This window comes from Ambystoma mexicanum, chromosome 4p (assembly GCF_040938575.1).
Source record: "Ambystoma mexicanum isolate Mex_15411 chromosome 4p, UKY_AmexF1_1, whole genome shotgun sequence".
Taxonomy (NCBI): domain Eukaryota; kingdom Metazoa; phylum Chordata; class Amphibia; order Caudata; family Ambystomatidae; genus Ambystoma; species Ambystoma mexicanum.
The window spans coordinates 1038291363-1038309094 of NC_090927.1; positions in this window are offsets into that span (position 1 = coordinate 1038291363).

A 17732-nucleotide genomic window follows, 5' to 3' on the forward strand; every position below is an offset into this window, starting at 1 on the left:
CCCACCCCCCGCTCATGAAAGTGTGTCTCTCACCACCCGCCGCCCACCCCCCGCTCATGTCCGTGTCTCTCCCCACCCGCCGCCCACCCCCCGCACATGTCCGTGTGTCTCTCCCCAGCCGCCGCCCACCCCCTGCTCATGTCCATGTGTCTCTCCCCACCCCCGCTCATGTCCGTGTGTCTCTCCCCACCAGCCGCCCACCCCCCGCTCATGTGCCGTGTGTCTCTCCCCACCCGCCATCCCCCCCTCATGTCCGTGTGTCTCTCCCCACCCGCCGCCCACCCCTGCTCATGTCCCGTGTGTCTCTCTCCCTCCCCCCCACCCCGCTAATGCCCCGTGTGTCTCTACCCCTCCCGCCCACCCCCGTTCATGCCCCATGTGTCTCTCCCCCTCTCGCCCACCCCACCGGTCATGCCCCGTGTGTCTCTCTCCCCTTCCCCCCACCCCCCGCTCATGCGCCGTGTGTCTCTCTCCCTCCCCCCTACCCCCGCTCATGCCCCGTGTGTGTCTCTCCCTCCCCCACCCCTGCTCATGCCCCGTGTGTCTCTCCCCCTCCTGCCCACCCCCGCTCATGCCCCGTGTGTCTCTCCCCCTCCCGCCCACCCCCGCTCATGCCCCGTGTGTCTCTCCCCCTCCCGCCCGCTCTTGCCCCATGTGTCTTTCCCCCTCCCGCCCACCTCCGCTCTTGCCCCGTGTGTCTTTCCCCCTCCCGCCCACCCCCGCTCTTGCCCCGTGTCTCTTTCACCCTCCCACCCACCCCCGCTCTTGCCCCATGACTCTTTCCCCCTCCCGCCTACCCACGCTCTTGCCCCGTGTCTCTTTCCCCCACCCGCCCACCCCCGCTCTTGCCCCATGTCTCTTTCCCCCTCCCGCCCACCCCCGCTCCTGCCCCGTGTCTCTTTCCCCCTCCCGCACACCCCCGCTCTTGCCCTGTGTCTCTTTCCCCTCCCGCCCACCCCCTCTCCTGCCCCGTGTCTCTTTCCCCCTCCCGCCCACCCCTGCTCTTGCCCCGTGTCTCTTCCCCCCTCCCACCCACCCCCGCTCTTACCCTGTGTCTCTTCCCCCCCTCCCGCACACCCCCGCTCTTGCCTCGTGTCTCTTTCCCCCTCCCGCACACCCCCGCTCTTGCCCTGTGTCTCTTTCCCCCTCCCGCCCACCCCCGCTCTTGCCCCATGTCTCTTTCCCCCTCCCGCCCACCCCTGCTCTTGCCCCATGTCTCTTTCCCCCTCCAGCCCACCCCTGCTCTTGCCCCGTGTCTCTTTCCCCCTCCCGCCCACTCCCGCTCTTGCCCCGTGTCTCTTTCCCCCTCCTGCCCACCCCCGCTCTTGCCCCGGGTCTCTTTCCCCCTCCCACCTGCCCCCGCTCTTGCCCCGTGTCTTTCCCCCTCCCGCCCACCCCCGCTCATGCCCCGTGTGTCTCTCCCCCTCCCGCCCACCCCCCGCTCATGTACCATGTGTCTCTCCCCCTCCCGCTCATGCCCCATGTGTCTCTCTCCCTCCCCCCACCCCCTGCTCATGCCCCGTGTGTCTCTCCCCCTCCCCCACCCCCCGCTCATGCCCCGTGTGTCTCTCTCCCTCCCCCCACCCCCCGCTCATGCCCCGTGTGTCTGTCTCCCTCCCCCCACCACCTCTCATGCCCCGTGTGTCTCTCTCCCTCCCCCCCACCCCGCTCATGCCCCGTGTGTCTCTCTCCCTCCCGCCCACCCCCGCTCATGCCCCGTGTGTCTCTCTGCCTCCCGCCCACCCTCCGCTCATGCCCCGTATGTCTCTCTCCCACCTGCCCACCCCCCGCTCATGCCCCATGTGTCTCTCTCCCTCCCCCCACCCCCGCTCATGCCCCGTGTGTCTCTCTCCCCTTCCCCCCACCCCCGCTCATGCCCCATGTCTGTCTTCTGTTCCCCCCGCTCATGCCCCGTGTCTGTCTCCTGTTCTCCCCACCCCCCGCTCATGTCCCGTATCTGTCTCCTGTTCCCCTCATGTGCCGTGTCTGTCTCCTGTTGCCCCCCACACCCCCTGCTCATGCCCCGTGTTTGTCTCTTGTTCTCCCCACCCCCCACTCATGCCCCGTGTCTATCTCCTGTTGCCCCCCACGCCCCCGCTCATGCCCCGTGTCTGTCTCCTGTTCCCCCACCCGCTCATGCCCGTGTCTGTCTCCTGTTCCCCCCACCCGCTCATGCCCCGTGTCTGTCTCTTGTTGCCCCCCACCCCCCCGCTCATGCCCCGTGTCTGTCTACTGTTCTCCCACTCCCCCGCTCATGCCCCGTGTCTGTCTCTTGTTCCCCCCACCCCTCGCTCATGCCCCGTGTCTGTCTCCTGTTCCCCCCACCCCCCGCTCATGCCCCGTGTCTCTCCTGTTGCCCCCCACTCCCCGCTCATGCCCCGTGTCTCTCCTGTTGCCCCATCCCCCACTCATGCCCCGTGTCTGTCTCCTGTTGCACCCCACCCCCCGCTCATGCCCCGTGTCTGTCTCCTGTTCTCCCCACCCCCCGCTCATGCCCCTTGTCTGTCTCCTGTTGCTCCCCACCCCCCGCTCATGCCCTGTGTCTGTCTCCTGTTGCCCCCCACCCCCGCTCATGCCCCATGTCTGTCTTCTGTTGCCCCCCGCTCATGCCCCGTGTCTGTCTCTGTTGTTCCCCCACCCGCCGCTCATGCCCCGTGTCTGTCTCCTGTTCCCCCCACTCATGCCCCGTGTCTCTCTCCTGTTGCCCCCCACCCCCCGCTCATGCCCCGTGTCTGTCTCCTGTAGCCACCCACCCCACGCTCAAGCCCTGTGTCTGTCTCCTGTACCCCCAGCCCCCGCTCATGCCCCGTGTCTGTCTCCTGTTCCCCCCACCCGCTCATGCCATGTGTCTCTCTCCTGTTGCCCCCCCACTCATGCCCCATGTCTGTCTCTTGTTCCCCCACCTGCTCATGCCCCGTGTCTCTCTCCTGTTGCCCCCCACCCCCTGCTCATGCCCCGTGTCTGTCTCCTGTACCCCCTACCCCCCGCTCACGCCCTGTGTCTCTCTCCTGTTGCCCCCCACCCCCCGCTCATGCCCCGTGTCTGTCTCCTATTGCCCCCCACCCCCTGCTCATGCCCCGTGTCTGTCTCTTGTTCTCCCCACCCCCCGCTCATGCCCCATATCTGTCTCCTGTTCCCCCCATTCCCCACCCCCGCTCATGCCCCGTGTCTGTCTCCGGTTCTCCCCACCCCCCCGCTCATGCCCCTTGTTTGTCTCCTGTTGCCCCCCACGCCCCTCTTGCCCCGTGTCTCTCTCCTGTTGCCCCCCACCCCCTGCTCATGCCCCGTATCTGTCTCCTGTACCCCCCACCCCCTGCTCATGCCCCGTGCATGTCTTCCTCTTGTCCCCCCTCCTATGATGCCCCTTGTTGACCTCTTGTTCCCCCTACCCCCTGCTCATGCCCCGTGTCTGTCTCCTGTACTCCCCACCCCCCGCTCATGCCCCGTGTCTGTCTCTGGTTCCCCCCACCCGCTCATGCCCAGTGTCTCTCTCCTGTTCCCCCCACCCGCTCATGCCCTGTGTCTCTCTACTGTACCCCCCACTCCCCGCTCATACCCCGTGTCTGTCTCCTTTTGCACCCCACCATGCCCCGTGTCTCTCTCCTGTTGCCCCCCACCCCCGCTCATGCCCCGTGTCCGTCTCTTTTTGCCCCCCAAACCACCGCTCATGCCCCGTGTCTGTCTCCTGTTCTCCCCACCCCCCGCTCATGCCCCGTATCTGTCTCCTGTTCCCCCCACCCCCGCTCATGCCCCGTATCTGTCTCCTGTTCCCCCCAACCCCCGCTCATGCCCCGTGTCTGTCTCCTGTTCTCCCCACCACCCCGCTCATGCCCCGTGTCTGTCTCCTGTTCTCCCCACCCCCCGCTCATCCCCCGTGTCTCTCTCCTGTTGGCCCCACCCCCCGCTCATGCCCCGTGTCTGTCTCCTGTTGCCCCCCGCTCATGCCCCTTGTCTCTCTCCTGTTGCCCCCCACACCCCGCTCATGCCCCGTGTCTGTCTCCTGTACCCCCACCCCCTGCTCATGCCCCGTGTCTCTCTCCTGTTGCCCCCCAACACCGCTCATGCCCCGTGTCTTCCTCTTGTCCCCCCCTCCTATGATGCCCCTTGTTGACATCTTGATCCCCCCAGCCCCGCTCATGCCCTGTGTCTTCCTCCTGTCCCCCCTCTCCTCGCTGATGCCCTGTGTCTTCCTCCTGTTCCCTCCCACCCCCTGTTCATAGCCCGTGTCTTCCTTTTGTCCCCCACTCCTATGATGCCCCTTGTTGACCTCTTGTTCCACCCACCCCCCGCTCATGCCCTGTGTCTCCCTTCTTCCCCCCACCCCCCGCTCATGCCCCATGTCTCCCCCCCACTCCCTGCTCGTGCCCGTGTCTCCCTTCTTTCCCTCTTCCCCCCCACCCCCCGCTCATGCCCCGTGTCTGCACTGTTGGAACAGTGCAGACACGGGGCATGAGCGGGGGTGGGGGCCCTACCTTGCCCTACCCCCGCTCATGCCCCGTGTCTCTCCTGTTCACCCCCGCTCATGCTCTGTGTCTGTCTCCCTCCTTTTCCCCCGCTCATGGCTCGTGTCTCCCCTGTTCACCCCCACCCCCTGCTCATGCCCCGTGTCTGTCTCCTGTTCCCCCACCCGCTCATGTCCCGTGTCTGTCTCCTGTTCCCCCCACCCGCTCATGCCCCGTGTCTCTTTCTTGTTGCCCCCCACCCCCTGCTCATGCCCCATGTCTTCCTCTTGTACCCCCCTCCTACGATGCCCCTTGTTGACCTCTTGTTCCACCCACCCCCGCTCATGCCCGTGTCTCCCTTCTTACCCCCCACCCCCCGCTCATGCCCCGTGTCTTCCTTTCCCCCCACACTCCCCGCTTATGGCACGTGTCTCCCTTCTTTCCCCCCCACCCCCCCGCTCATGCCCCGTGTCTGCACTGTTGGAACAGGGCATCATGCCCCATGTCTCTCCTGTTCACCCCCACCCCCGCTCATGCTCCGTGTCTGTCTCCCTCCTTTTCCCCCCGCTCATGGCCCATGTCTCCCCTGTTCACCCCACCCCCCGCTCATGCCCCGTGTCTCCCTTCTTCCCCCATCCCCCACTCATGCCCCGTGTCTCCCTTCTTCCCCCCCACCCCCCGCTCATGCCCCGTGTCTCCCTTCTTTCCCGCTCATGCCCCGTGTCTCCCTTCTTTCCACCCCCTGCTCATGCCCCGTGTCTCTCTCCTGGTCTTCCCGACCCCCCGCCGATGGCCTGTTGTGTTCTCTTTATACACCCTGCCTTCCCTTTCCCTGGTGTCCATCTTGGTAAAACATTTTCCTTCCTACACCGGGACGCCTGCCTGTGGCGTCCCGGTTTGGGAAGAAAAATCTTTTTTTTACCACCCCGGGTTCCCACTTTGAGAACCTAGGATGCTAGTGGTCTTCCTCCATTGAAAATGATGTTATGGTTACGTTGCACTAATAAAAAACTATGAAATTCAGTAATAAAAATGTGTTAAAGTGACTTTATGGTTAAGTTGCACTAATAAAAACCTATGAAATTCAGTAAAAAAACTTTGTTAAAGGGACGTTATGGATAAGTTGCCCTACTAAAAACCTATGAAATTCAGTAAAAAAACGTTGTTAAAGGGACGTTATGGTTAAGTTGCGCTACTAAAAACCTATGAAATTCAGTGAAAAAACTTTTTTAAAGGGACGTTATGGTTAAGTTGCGCTATGGTTCAAAGTAAAAACGAAAAACCCCTGAAATTCGGCAGTTATGGTAAGATAAGCAACCATAACTCGCGCCACCGTGCACTGCTAACACTAACACCCAGGACATCAAAGATGACATCACAATTTTTTTTTACTGAATATATATATATATATATATATATATATATATATATATATATATATATATATATATATATATATATAAAAACAAACAGGCTGTTGATCATTTATACAGTTAAAATCAAACTCCTCAAAAGACAACTGGTCCATGAAGAGCTGTGGTATCTACGCCTGTTTTGAAGTCGACTCCTTGAGTTGAGCGGAGGCAAAGGCAGGGAGGGTAAGAAATTACACATCTGTGATCAAACTGCTTGGCATATATATATATAGTTGAGGGTTGAGGAAGTGTGTTGTAATGTCTTAAGATAATATTTATTGTCTAATTGTATATGCTTGTGAGTTTAATGGATCTAGCTATTCGAATAAACTTATATAAATCCTTTTTTTTTTTAAAGAAGTGGTTGGGGGACACAGTGGGTGGGTTTGTGGAGCTTGCCTCCCACAGAAATGCCACAATAAAAGTGTGAAAAGGGCTGCAGTGTGTCGTCACACTACCAAATGTACCAACACCTTTAATTCATTAGCATAATTTCAACTGGCACCACTTCAATAAATGTGTCCAATTTTCCATATTTATACTTTTTTCAGTCCTAAAAATCAATTCATGCTGGACCTTCATCAGGGGAGACATTAGTTACATTTATTTGAGTAGTAATGCTGTATTCTTCTGCTAGCTTCGTCACAGAAGGAATCTCCAAAATGTGCGGATCATCATTATATACACTATTTTAATGTATACAATGAAAAGCATAAATGGCATACTATATGGCCAATTGTTTGTGTTACCTGACTGTAAAAATGCAGCTAATGTAATCTTGCTTATGTTACCAATTTCCATTGCAATGTCATTATGTTTCAACTGAACTTTAGTTCTATGGGAAATAAGGCATATGCCATATTGCACCAAATTTCATGTTTTCCTCGTAATAAACAAATAAACATAATCTCAGCCGTCTTTTATTTTCTTGAACTGATTAAATACATGCATCTATATAGCATATACATATGCTTACCTTATACTATAATTCCATATTTCGGACACCACTGCTATTTATCAGTGCATATCTTCCCTTTGTTGGGAACTGGTCCTGTATAGCTTTCAATTTCTTGGCGACCTGTACATATAATAATTATTAATACTATCTGTTCTTTTTTTATTTATCTGTCCTAATTATAAGCACTTAATACAAAACTGTTTATAACTACAATTACCATTATCATCTCTAATTTAAAATGTAGCAGCAGTTTCCCATCATTTGTTTGATGGTGAAAATGACATTGAAACAAATATTAATAATACTTACAGACAATTTAATAAAAGAATATGTTCTTTAATTTGGAAATGGAATGGGTCTTGTAGAATACATTTCACACTCTAAAAGTCCTTTATCAGGAACAAGATCTTAACATACCAAAAAATACAAAGTTATACATCATGCAGACAGAACCAAAAGTAGGAAAACAGAAATAAAGAAACACTACTTAGGTTACAAATCTCTATAGATATGGACACAAAATATATGAAAGATATACAAATAAAAATGATGATACCTGCCTCCTTCCAAAGCATCAATAACATCTGGAGAAGACAAGACATCCAACACTGTATGGGAATACATGTGTAAATACATCACCAATCTAAAATACATAAACAAATAGTATCCTATGATGTTACATATTACTGTGATCAATATCCCTAGTGCTGTTTTAACCAGTTCGAAAAGCATGGTAATTACATACAAACCCAAGAGATGAGAATCTTTTAGATACATACCCAATACACATTATACTGCTAATTGTCTGAACATATATCAAAGAAATTGAGATGAACCTGATGGTGTCATCACTCCTTTTCCTGAGACAGCTTCTTTGCCACTACCTGATCCTTTACCTGTGTCAGCTATTCGAGGGAGGACAACATGAGGGGAGGCGACCATCGAGGGGATGACATGACATCATCCAGTGAGGTACATTATCTCCCTTTCACATTTAAGGATATTCCCTCCATCTCTCAAGCCCTAATGGCATATTGCTGTCATCCCCTTCAACAACTTGACAATGTTACTGGCAGTATTTCCCAATATCAGAGAACAAGTAAAGAAAAAAGAATTGAGCAGAGGAAGAGGCAAGGAGCAATGATGATTACTCCTACTGTGAATCAACACCAGCAGTCTAGTAGCTGGAAAAAGGGGAGTGGCCCAACATGGTTTAAAACCATGCCGGGAAAAGAAGCATAGAGTGTGTCTTCTTACCCAGCTGAACTGAACTGCAGAGGAGAGAGACCAGGAATACTGCTGCTGGTGGTGCAGGAAATTGTCTGCTTCCAACACGGTTGACAGAAACTTAAAGAAGCAGGCAGTTTTACCAAGCCGAGGGAGGCCAGAGAATGCTGTACAGAGAAGTTCATGGGTCAGAGCACTGCCACTGTGATGCCGAGGAGAGGAGAAGCTAATAAGGGGAGCCAGAGGCATGATGGAAGCCGACGAGTGAACGAAATGCTCCACAGGCCCAATGAAAAGCCGTAGACCGACACGAGAGATGCAAAGGACCCGGAAGCTGCTGCTGAGAACCTGTGAACCCACTGAGAGGGATGGGGCCACCGGGTGTTTTGGAGGTTGTACTGCCTACAGAAGGCAGCACAGAGTAAGAACTGTGGAAACCCCACAATACTTGTGAGGAAAACAGTGTGGAAGTCTATGGAAAAGGGTCTGGAAACCATAGCCAAATTATAAAATAAAAAAGTGTGGCATAAAAGACTGTAGTGAAATAAATGTTGAAAGAAAGTCCTGGCAGGTGAGTATAGCAGACAAAGCCTATTGGGCTATTTAAACTATATACGGGAAGCCCTGGCAGGAGTGTATACCAGGCAAAGCCAAGTGGGCAAAGTGAACTACATAAGGAAAGTCCTGGCAGGAGAGTATGGCAGGCAAAACCAATTGGACAAAGTGAACTACATAAGAAAAGTCCTGGCAGGAGAGTATACCAGATAAAGGCAAGTGGGTGAAATGAGCTACAGTGTATGTGAAAAGGAACCTGGCAGGAAAGTATACCAGGTGTTTTTGTGAGTCTTGGACCCACACCCAAATTGTATCAAGGAACTATGTGAAAGAACTTGGCTGGGGAATATTCCATTTGTTGTTGATGTGTGAGTCAAAGAATCCCAAGGAATATTCATGCCCTTATGATTTTGGATCATGTTGAATGTGAGAAAGACTTGGGCAAGGGAGACATTTCCACTGGAATGAGTTGCAACATCAAGAGGAGGGGAGTTATGATCTCGAGCTACAAAGAGCTCGGTTATTCCTTTTGAACTTTTGTATGGTAGAAAGAAACCTGGGGAAGGGAGTGATTCCCTGGAACTGTGAACATTATTTGTTTGGAACTTTTGTTGGATTTACACCTTTTTGTTGAACTTGAACATTTGTGCACTTTACAAGCCAAATTCATTACCCTTAGCACCTTAGAGTTACTTTTAGAATGTGAAGGCTAGGATAGCATTTCAGAAGCAGGACATTTTTGCTTTGGATGTCTTGACACATGACAGGCCCTTCTTTTTGAGATAGGGACATACCTCCTAGGTTAGGCACAGTGAGACATTGTCCCTTTTTCATTTAATAAAAGTTTATGAGAAACAACATAAGTCCTCTCTGTCCGCATCTCATTTTTGGTACATCTCAAAATGTAATTTATAAAAATGCCACAACAGATAGAGAGACTTGAAAGGTAACGGAAAAAGTGTACCTTGTAATGAACATACTGAGCTCACAACACTAGCACCTGTGTTACAGGAGGCATGTATGACAATAGCAGTCTGGTCAGTGAGAGCCCAGCTTATTTCAGACTGCACAAGCCTTAAAAATGGGTAATTTACCAACAGTCATGTAATGACTAGCGGTGTGTACCACAGCATGACGGTAGAGAACAGCATGGGTATGAAAGAGAAACCCTCTTCAAATACATGTAAGTCTTGAGAGTGGGTCTGTGATAAAACACCATTATGCCAGGGTGATGATGCAATGGTGTTATCTGTAGCAACAATACCAACAAATATTTCCAAATATCCACAAAAAAGGGTCTTTTAAAATACTAATGGATATGTAACACAACACAGGGATGAAATAAAAACACTTCTTAAATACATGTAGGGCTCGCGAGTGGGTCTGTAATAGAATGTAATGAGGTCATGGTTAATGATGTACGGTCGTCACATATTTCCATTTGAATAGTGGTGGAAACTTAACACATTGTAGGACTGACACTGCTAAGTGGCTGCTTAAAATTAATGGATTCATTTGTGAACCGTGATAAGTTTAAATCTATGTTAGATTATCAATCAAAGCCTAAGATGGAACCTACTTACAATCAGAAACCAGTCAACATGAACAATTAAACAATGGTGGTCTTATCAACAAATGAAAAACTAATTGTTAAACCCTGTTAGTGGGATACCATAGGGGAGACTGTATCATGCAAACTGCAAAGCTAAATCTATAATAATGTTAAACCTTATCAGGGTGCACCACAATAATTAGGTAACATGAGTACAATACAGAACAAAACCTTTACTGCAATTGTAAGAACCCCCAGGGTAGAAAACCATTGTTAGAATTGCATGTCAAAATAATCTGTGACATTAATGAATACTGATGGGTATAAGAAAACATGTATAAAGAGGCACATGTTTCAGATGAATAAGGAAAATTATTGTTTATTAATCTTCCCATGGTATTGTAGAGTCCAAAAGATCTATACAAAATGTCTCTTCTTGTCTCAATGCCCATTCGTTATCCACGTTACAACTACTATCTGCAATTTTATCCAGTACCTGAAACTTCATTTGTGTGATGTTGTGCTTGTTTCTTGGAAATTAGGTGCAACCACTGATCTTAGATTGTTGGTGTGGGCATTAGAGTGATGCTCTTTCCATCTTGATTTTACTTTCCTCGTTGTTTAGCCAATGTAATAGATTTTGCATGGGCATCTGACACTGTATACCACATTTTGTGTATCATAAGTTTACCTATTCTTGGGGAAAAAACAATGTTTCCCTTGGTTATGTTATGTTATGGTTATGTTATCACAATTGACACAATTAAAACATGGGCATGAGCCCGATGGTTGCTTAGAGATAGTGTTCTTGTGTTTACTTCCATCCTTGTGCCAGTAAGTCACAAAGGTTGTGACTTCACTAATAGGCAAAAAGTGGATAGTCCTTGAAAGGTTCCCACAGGTTTGGTGTCCTTCCACAACATTTACCAATGTTTAATAATGTTTTGATCCCGTTGCTTTTTATGCTGTATTTAGAAACACACATAAGATACGCTACTTCTCTCGTAGGTGTAAGTTCTAGTAACTATTCTTTATCTGTGTTTAAAGTGCGAGTCATTGCTTTATCTAGTTTTGTGTTGGAATTACCCCATGCTGAAAATGCCTGAAGCACCTTCCCCAACTGGTCTCTGTTCTCATTAGGATCACTCACTCTGTGTTTAACTCTCACAAGTTAACTATTAAGTGTATCTTGTGTGCCTTTTCAGATGCAAAATATATCACCAATATATCTGCCCTAAAACAAAATATATGTGTGCCAGACAGGATGAAGTAGCATATGTTCTGTTTCTTTTTGATGCATAAGCCTATTTGCATGGACCTCTGCCTTGTCGCAAATATTGGAGTTCTTGAGATTTGTAGATAAACTGATCTTGAAACCTGAAATAGGAGTTTTGTGAGATGAATGTAGGTAGGAGCATGATGAATTCTTTAGAAGCCCTGATCTACCATTGTTGCAGTACTAACCACTCAATTGCCTGGATTCCTAAAGCATGAGGTGTTGAAATATAAAGGCTTTTAACACCAATAGAAAATAATTTATCGGAATCCGGAATCCCAATTTCTTTCAGTTTATTAAAAGAATGGGTAATATCCGTTGTAGTGTTTTGAAAAATTGGCTGAAGAAAAATGTCAATATATTTACCGAGAGGTGGTAGGATCTGATCTACTGTTGCAGCTATGGGTCTTCCCTGTGGTTTAGACAAATCCTTGTGGATTTTAGCAAGAAAAAAAATGTGGAATTTTCAGGTGTCTATTTAACAAAAAGCATCTGGTTTTATTATTTATCCACACTTGCTTGCCAGCCTCCTTGATTGCAAAATCCAAATTGTCTTGTATACTGCACGTTGGGTATAAAGGCGACTCAAGCTATTTGCTGTTGTCACTAAGCTGTCTCTGACACAATGATTTGTAACCACAGGTATTCTGAATCACTAAAGCGCCCCCTTTGTCAGCTGGGCATTTGGAATATAACAGAATATAACGATTTAACAAGGGACAATTCACCTCTGTTAAAATAATTATTTACTGGTTTCTTATATGATACATGGTTAATATCCTCTGAGCCCAATGTATGAAAGATGTCAATAGTGCTGTTCTGAAATGGACGTATAAAGCTACGTTTCGGTTTAAACTCAATATATTGCATGTCTCCATCCATATCTTCAGAATCTTTATCTTCTAACTCTGCAAAGAAAACTTTGAAGCGCAATTTTCATGTAAATCTAAACAGGTCCTCTTTGGCATCGAATTTGGTAGTACTGTATGCAGGGACGTAATTAAAGTCCTTTCCGCTAGGTTTTAGTCTCTTCAGGACTTTGTATTCTACAAGAAAGATTAATGACTAGGGTCTCTTCTGTTGAAATCTTGTCTACATGGAAGGATTCCTTGGGTTTCCTCTGCCCCACGGCGCTCTCTTACTCTCGAGTCTGTTTAAAAAACAGACCCAAGAGCCCGGGTTAGGTTTTCAATAAGCTTATGGATCCACCAACTGAATTCTACTGCATTACCTGTAGTCTCCTTTTGTCGTGAATCAACGTTATCAGTTTCTGATGTCAAGAGGTCAGATGAACTACTATCTGTAGGTCCAGCTTTAGTATAAGTCTGATACTGATCTGCGAAAGAATACACTTCATCATTTGAATAGTCATATGTGTCTCTATGAAATATACATATTTTCTTTGTTATTGTTCTTTCTTGTATGAGTCTTAATTAGTGTTGATATCTTCTAAGATGTTATCAAAATATTCTCTGCCTACTGTTTATGTTAGTTCATTTTTAAGTCTCTGTATCTCTAATTCCAAATTACCTAGCTGTGTAGATAGTTCTTGCATCATTAACAAGACATGATCCTGTGAACATTTATTTAAAATCTGTTCCAATTTGCGTACAAAATTCTTGCTCTCTTTGCAGTGTTTGGGTCTTGATCGATTCCTTAAACCTCTGGGAATACACTGTACCTTATAGTAGCAGCTGAGTGTGACAGCATGCAGTTTCCTATTAATTTCTCTACTCATCAGGGATTCAAGTTTCTTAATCTCATGGAGGGATCGTTTAGTGAAGTTATAGTACCTGTCTCCTTAATCAACCCCAAAATCGTCTCTGCCTCTTGGGTGCTAAACCTTAGTGTTTACGCCTTCTTGTTTGTCAATAGTTCTACATTTTCAAAAGACATGGTAGGGGTGGCTCTGCCTTACAACTTTGCAATAATAGGATATGTGTGTGTGCACTGGGTAGCCGGGCACCAACTCAAGTTAATATATAGTAGTGTGTTTACAACATTCACGTATTTGGACCAGATGATAACCACTGTCGCAATCACTGGTAAACAAGGGACTGTAAGCGATATTCAATCAACACTACAGCTAAGTCAATGCCTAGTCTGGGATGCTGAGGAAAACCCTTATTGATGTATTTTTATATCCAGTTCAGTACTCTGGATGACAACCCTTGTATAACATCTCCCTCTTAGAATCCCCCTGACCCCACTGAGCCAAGAAGTAGGTTTGTTTTGCAAATTAAAAGGTTTATTTGAAAATTTAAACAATATGTATATCACACTTCTATAAATAAATTGATAATGGATATTACACTTGTGAATATGAGCAGTAATCAGCAAGAGGTAACTATGAATAGGAACAGAAGAACAAGGTGGGAAAGAATGCTTTATATGGTTCAAGGAAACGCAAGGTGGAATAAAATGCAGTACAGAAATAACTTGTTATGATTTTAGAAAAAGGCAATATGATCACTTTTTCTTTTGACAATTCACTCCCCCCTATGCAATACCAGAAATGGAAGGAGAGCACACAGTCTTCAAGAATCCCAACAAATCACACTTTATAATGCAATACACAGTTCCAGTTCTCCCAGCAAGCTTAGGGAAAACAGGGATGAGTTTTAAACACAGGCAAATTGCTTTAATGTGGTTTGCAAGGAAGTGAAAAGGTGCTAAAATTGCTTTTAATTCCCTCTAGAGGTCCAGGGTAGGTGATGGCTACTTTATATTAGTTCAGGCTCACTTTAACAATACTCTAGGAATGATTAGCAGATTGCAAACGAATTTTAGCAAAGAGAAGCAAAAAGCTGCTGATTTCTACAGATGAAGAAATCGGGCCAAATCGCAAATCGCGGTAAATTTTGCGAGCGCGTGTCTCGCGATTACGGGAAAAGTATAGGGACTAGGAAGTCGGTTCTATGTTCGTTGGAAAGCCTAGATTCTGAGCTTTCAGATGAAAGTTAAATTTCGTTCCTAGCCCAAACGGTTCCAGAGATACGGATGATTAAATAAATGTAGTTTTTCGGATTTAAAGTAAACTCAAAATGACAGGTGACAGCTTGCAGCTGCAGAATTGACAGGTGACAGTTGTGCAGCTTTAAAAATGACAGATGACACGATTTCTAGGAGGCAGTTCTACTTAGGTTAAAATAGTTTGGATTAGATTATTTTAACTAAGAGATTGGTTCTGCACAGTTCTGCTAGGTACTCACAATATAAATTTGAACTAGGCCTCGTCACGGATCTGGTCAACACGTCCGGCTGCGGTTCTGTCTGCTCGGCGGGTCAATCAGGCACCGGTTCTGCTCACAGCGATCTGGGTCAGCTCTGCTCTGCTGGTCTAGCCTCTCTGGATTCTGGATGTAACACTGCTTTCTGGGTACTGCTACAGGTTCTTGCAAAAATTCTCGGCAAAACTTCAAACAGCTTGCCCGGCTGTTGAATAGTTTGGTTAGTTTTGAGGCCTGCTGAAGAGGATTTAGCTGGTGGATTCAGGCCTCTCTGCTACAAATTCTGGAGTTAATTTCCGCTACAGGTTCTGGAGATTGATGGATTTGAAGTCTGGATCTCTGGATGTGAAGTCGTCGGTCAGCATGCTCCGCAGCAAATGGAATTGAATCTCTACCTGTCCCAGCAGTCTCTTTTTATGTGTTTTGAAAATGGGTGTGTGCCTGGGCCTAGCTAAGCCTGCCCCTCTCTACTTGTCATTGGCCCAATTCTCCCCTCTCCCATGATTGGGGGAACTGAGTTGTGAGTCAGAGTGATGAGGTAGATTTTATGGCCAGAGGGCCCTCCCCTGTCATCTTTACACACAAATCTATATTTGTTCCAAATACATATTTCCCAAATACACAGTTGTTTTTACATCACCTACACACATCATATATCACATGAGGTAGGCACTGTTCCGACTCTGGCGTTTCTAGGAGCTTGGGTAAAGAAATGGCAACTTATTTTCGATTTTAGTGGGTTATGCAACATTGGTTTTTCATTAAAAATGATACACATATACACGGCCTGTCCATACATACTCCAGTAAATTCCCATGTCTCTAGCTTAAACACAGAGTCTATAGTATCAATAAATAGCAGAGTTTTGCCCCAGAAGATCACACAAATTGGAGTTTGGGCTTGAATTGTGGGCAAAGTTTTCATTTCAAGGATCCCCAAATTTCACATTTCTGTCATCTGGTTACCAAGAGTTATCAGTGTTTCTGTAAAATATATATTTGCTTTCAATTCAAAGTACTTCAGTGTTTGAGTCCGCCCCCAAAGTTTGGGGATGACAGTGATCACATGTCTCTCCTGGCTGGCAGATCTTTGTTGACAGGAAACAGTCAAAATCACCATATCCTATTCAAGGGAAACAGTCTTTTGTGTGGGCTCCAGCAAGCTGAGGTCAACAGACCAGGGGGCCACTTTACATTTGGTTAGCATGACCATGTGATATCCTGGGCTTTCTGAGGTGAGAAGGCTTCCCAGCCTTTTGACCTGTTAATCAAATCAGATTGTCTCTGGGAACAGCAGGTGGTTAGATTTTTAATTAACCCACAGTCTTTTGAAGTCCCAATTGTCACAGAAGGCTGATTAGCTTCTGAAGTAGCAGTTCTCCTGTCAGAGTTTAGACCGCTAGCGCTGCCTTGAGTCCAAAGCGGGTACTGCATGCATTTTTTTTGGATCAGTATTGAATTAATGCATTTCAAACAAGAGATTTTACATGGAAGTATATTATCCAGGTTCAGCACATGGCACTGGTGTGGTTCTGCAGTAAAATAATTTTGGGCCCATAATTTAGCCATATTTGACCTGAAGAAAATGAATTCCCAATAGTTATGGGATGCTTTTGGCAATCAGCATTGCCCCTTTTGCAATGGTTTCAGGCTACTGTGTGTAGCCCAATGGTGGTTTTAGGCAGTGCCCTTCTGTGCCCACAACATAGGCAAAAATGGTTGGCAGCCTATTCTTCATGCATTTCCCTGTGCATTTTCTGGGAAGTTCTGGCCATCATGATATTTTCAATGCCAGTAATGCACAGTTTTTGTGGTAGGGCTCGGATGCATGGGTAAAAACATCCCACAAGCCCACACAGTACTTTGGGATCTTACCCTTTGGTCCTTTGTATAGCGCCTTATATGTTTATCCCAACGTTCCTTCCAGGTTCCCATATGCCTCTCCATCCATTTAACCTTAAAAAGCAAAGTCATAATGACAAAGCTTTGTCTTTCTTAGTGATACACTGACTAGCTCAGTGGTTAGAGCATGGATTTGACAAGTGGAGGTTTATAAGTTGAACCCCATCATTAGCCTGAAAACACTCAAACTGGACAGGTAATGTGTCTATTGGAAATAGATTGATCAATTTGTTAATTTTAATGATTTTTTTACGGTGGTGTCAATATTGTATTATCTTGATTTTCATTACAAAAGATGAGAGAGGGCAGTGATATGTCTATCACAACTGCATTGCTAGTTCCCATGTGGATCACCATATATTCAATCTTTAACAGCTATGTCACAAAGGAACAAAAAAAGGTTTACTTTCTAAAGGGAGCCATCAGTAGCTAGAACATGGGTTTAACAATCACAAGATTGCAGGTTCTAGCCCCTCTTTGGCCTGAAAGAGCTAAAACTAGAAGGTTGAGCTGTCTGTTGAGAGGAAACAGGTGTACGATTTGGTTTGTAATTCTTTTTTACTGTTATGGAAACATTGTTTAATCTTAATTTACATTACACATGGCTGAGAGAGAGCAGTGGCCTGCTTATCCATACTTTCGTTGTTAGTTCCCATATGCATCTTCCTCCACTTTCCCTTTGACAGACTTACCAAAACGCAAAAAGGTATGTCTACTTAAGGGAGGCCCACCAGTTTAGTGGCAAGAGCATAGGATCACCAATAGAAAAGTTGCAGGTTCAAGGCCGACATTGGCCTCCAACTACACGGTGAAATTTTGAGCTGTCCATTGGGAAGGACCTAGCAACATAATTATGTTTTAAAGTGTTTAATGCTATTGAATATTATTAAAACATTGTTTCATCTTTATTTTAATTGCAATGACTCATAGAGGGTGTGGCAGGTATGTTTATCCCAATTTAGCAATGACAGCTATGCATTAATGCAAAGGCTTTGCTTGGTAAAGCGATCATTAGTATATCTGTAATTAAACCTGCATTTACCAATGGAAATATTTCATGTTCTAGCCCATTGGTTGAGGGGAAAATACACACACTGGAACATTGAGGTGTTCATTGAAATTTAATGCAACACGTATAACTTGTGATGTTGTTTTGCTATTATAGATCACTGTTTT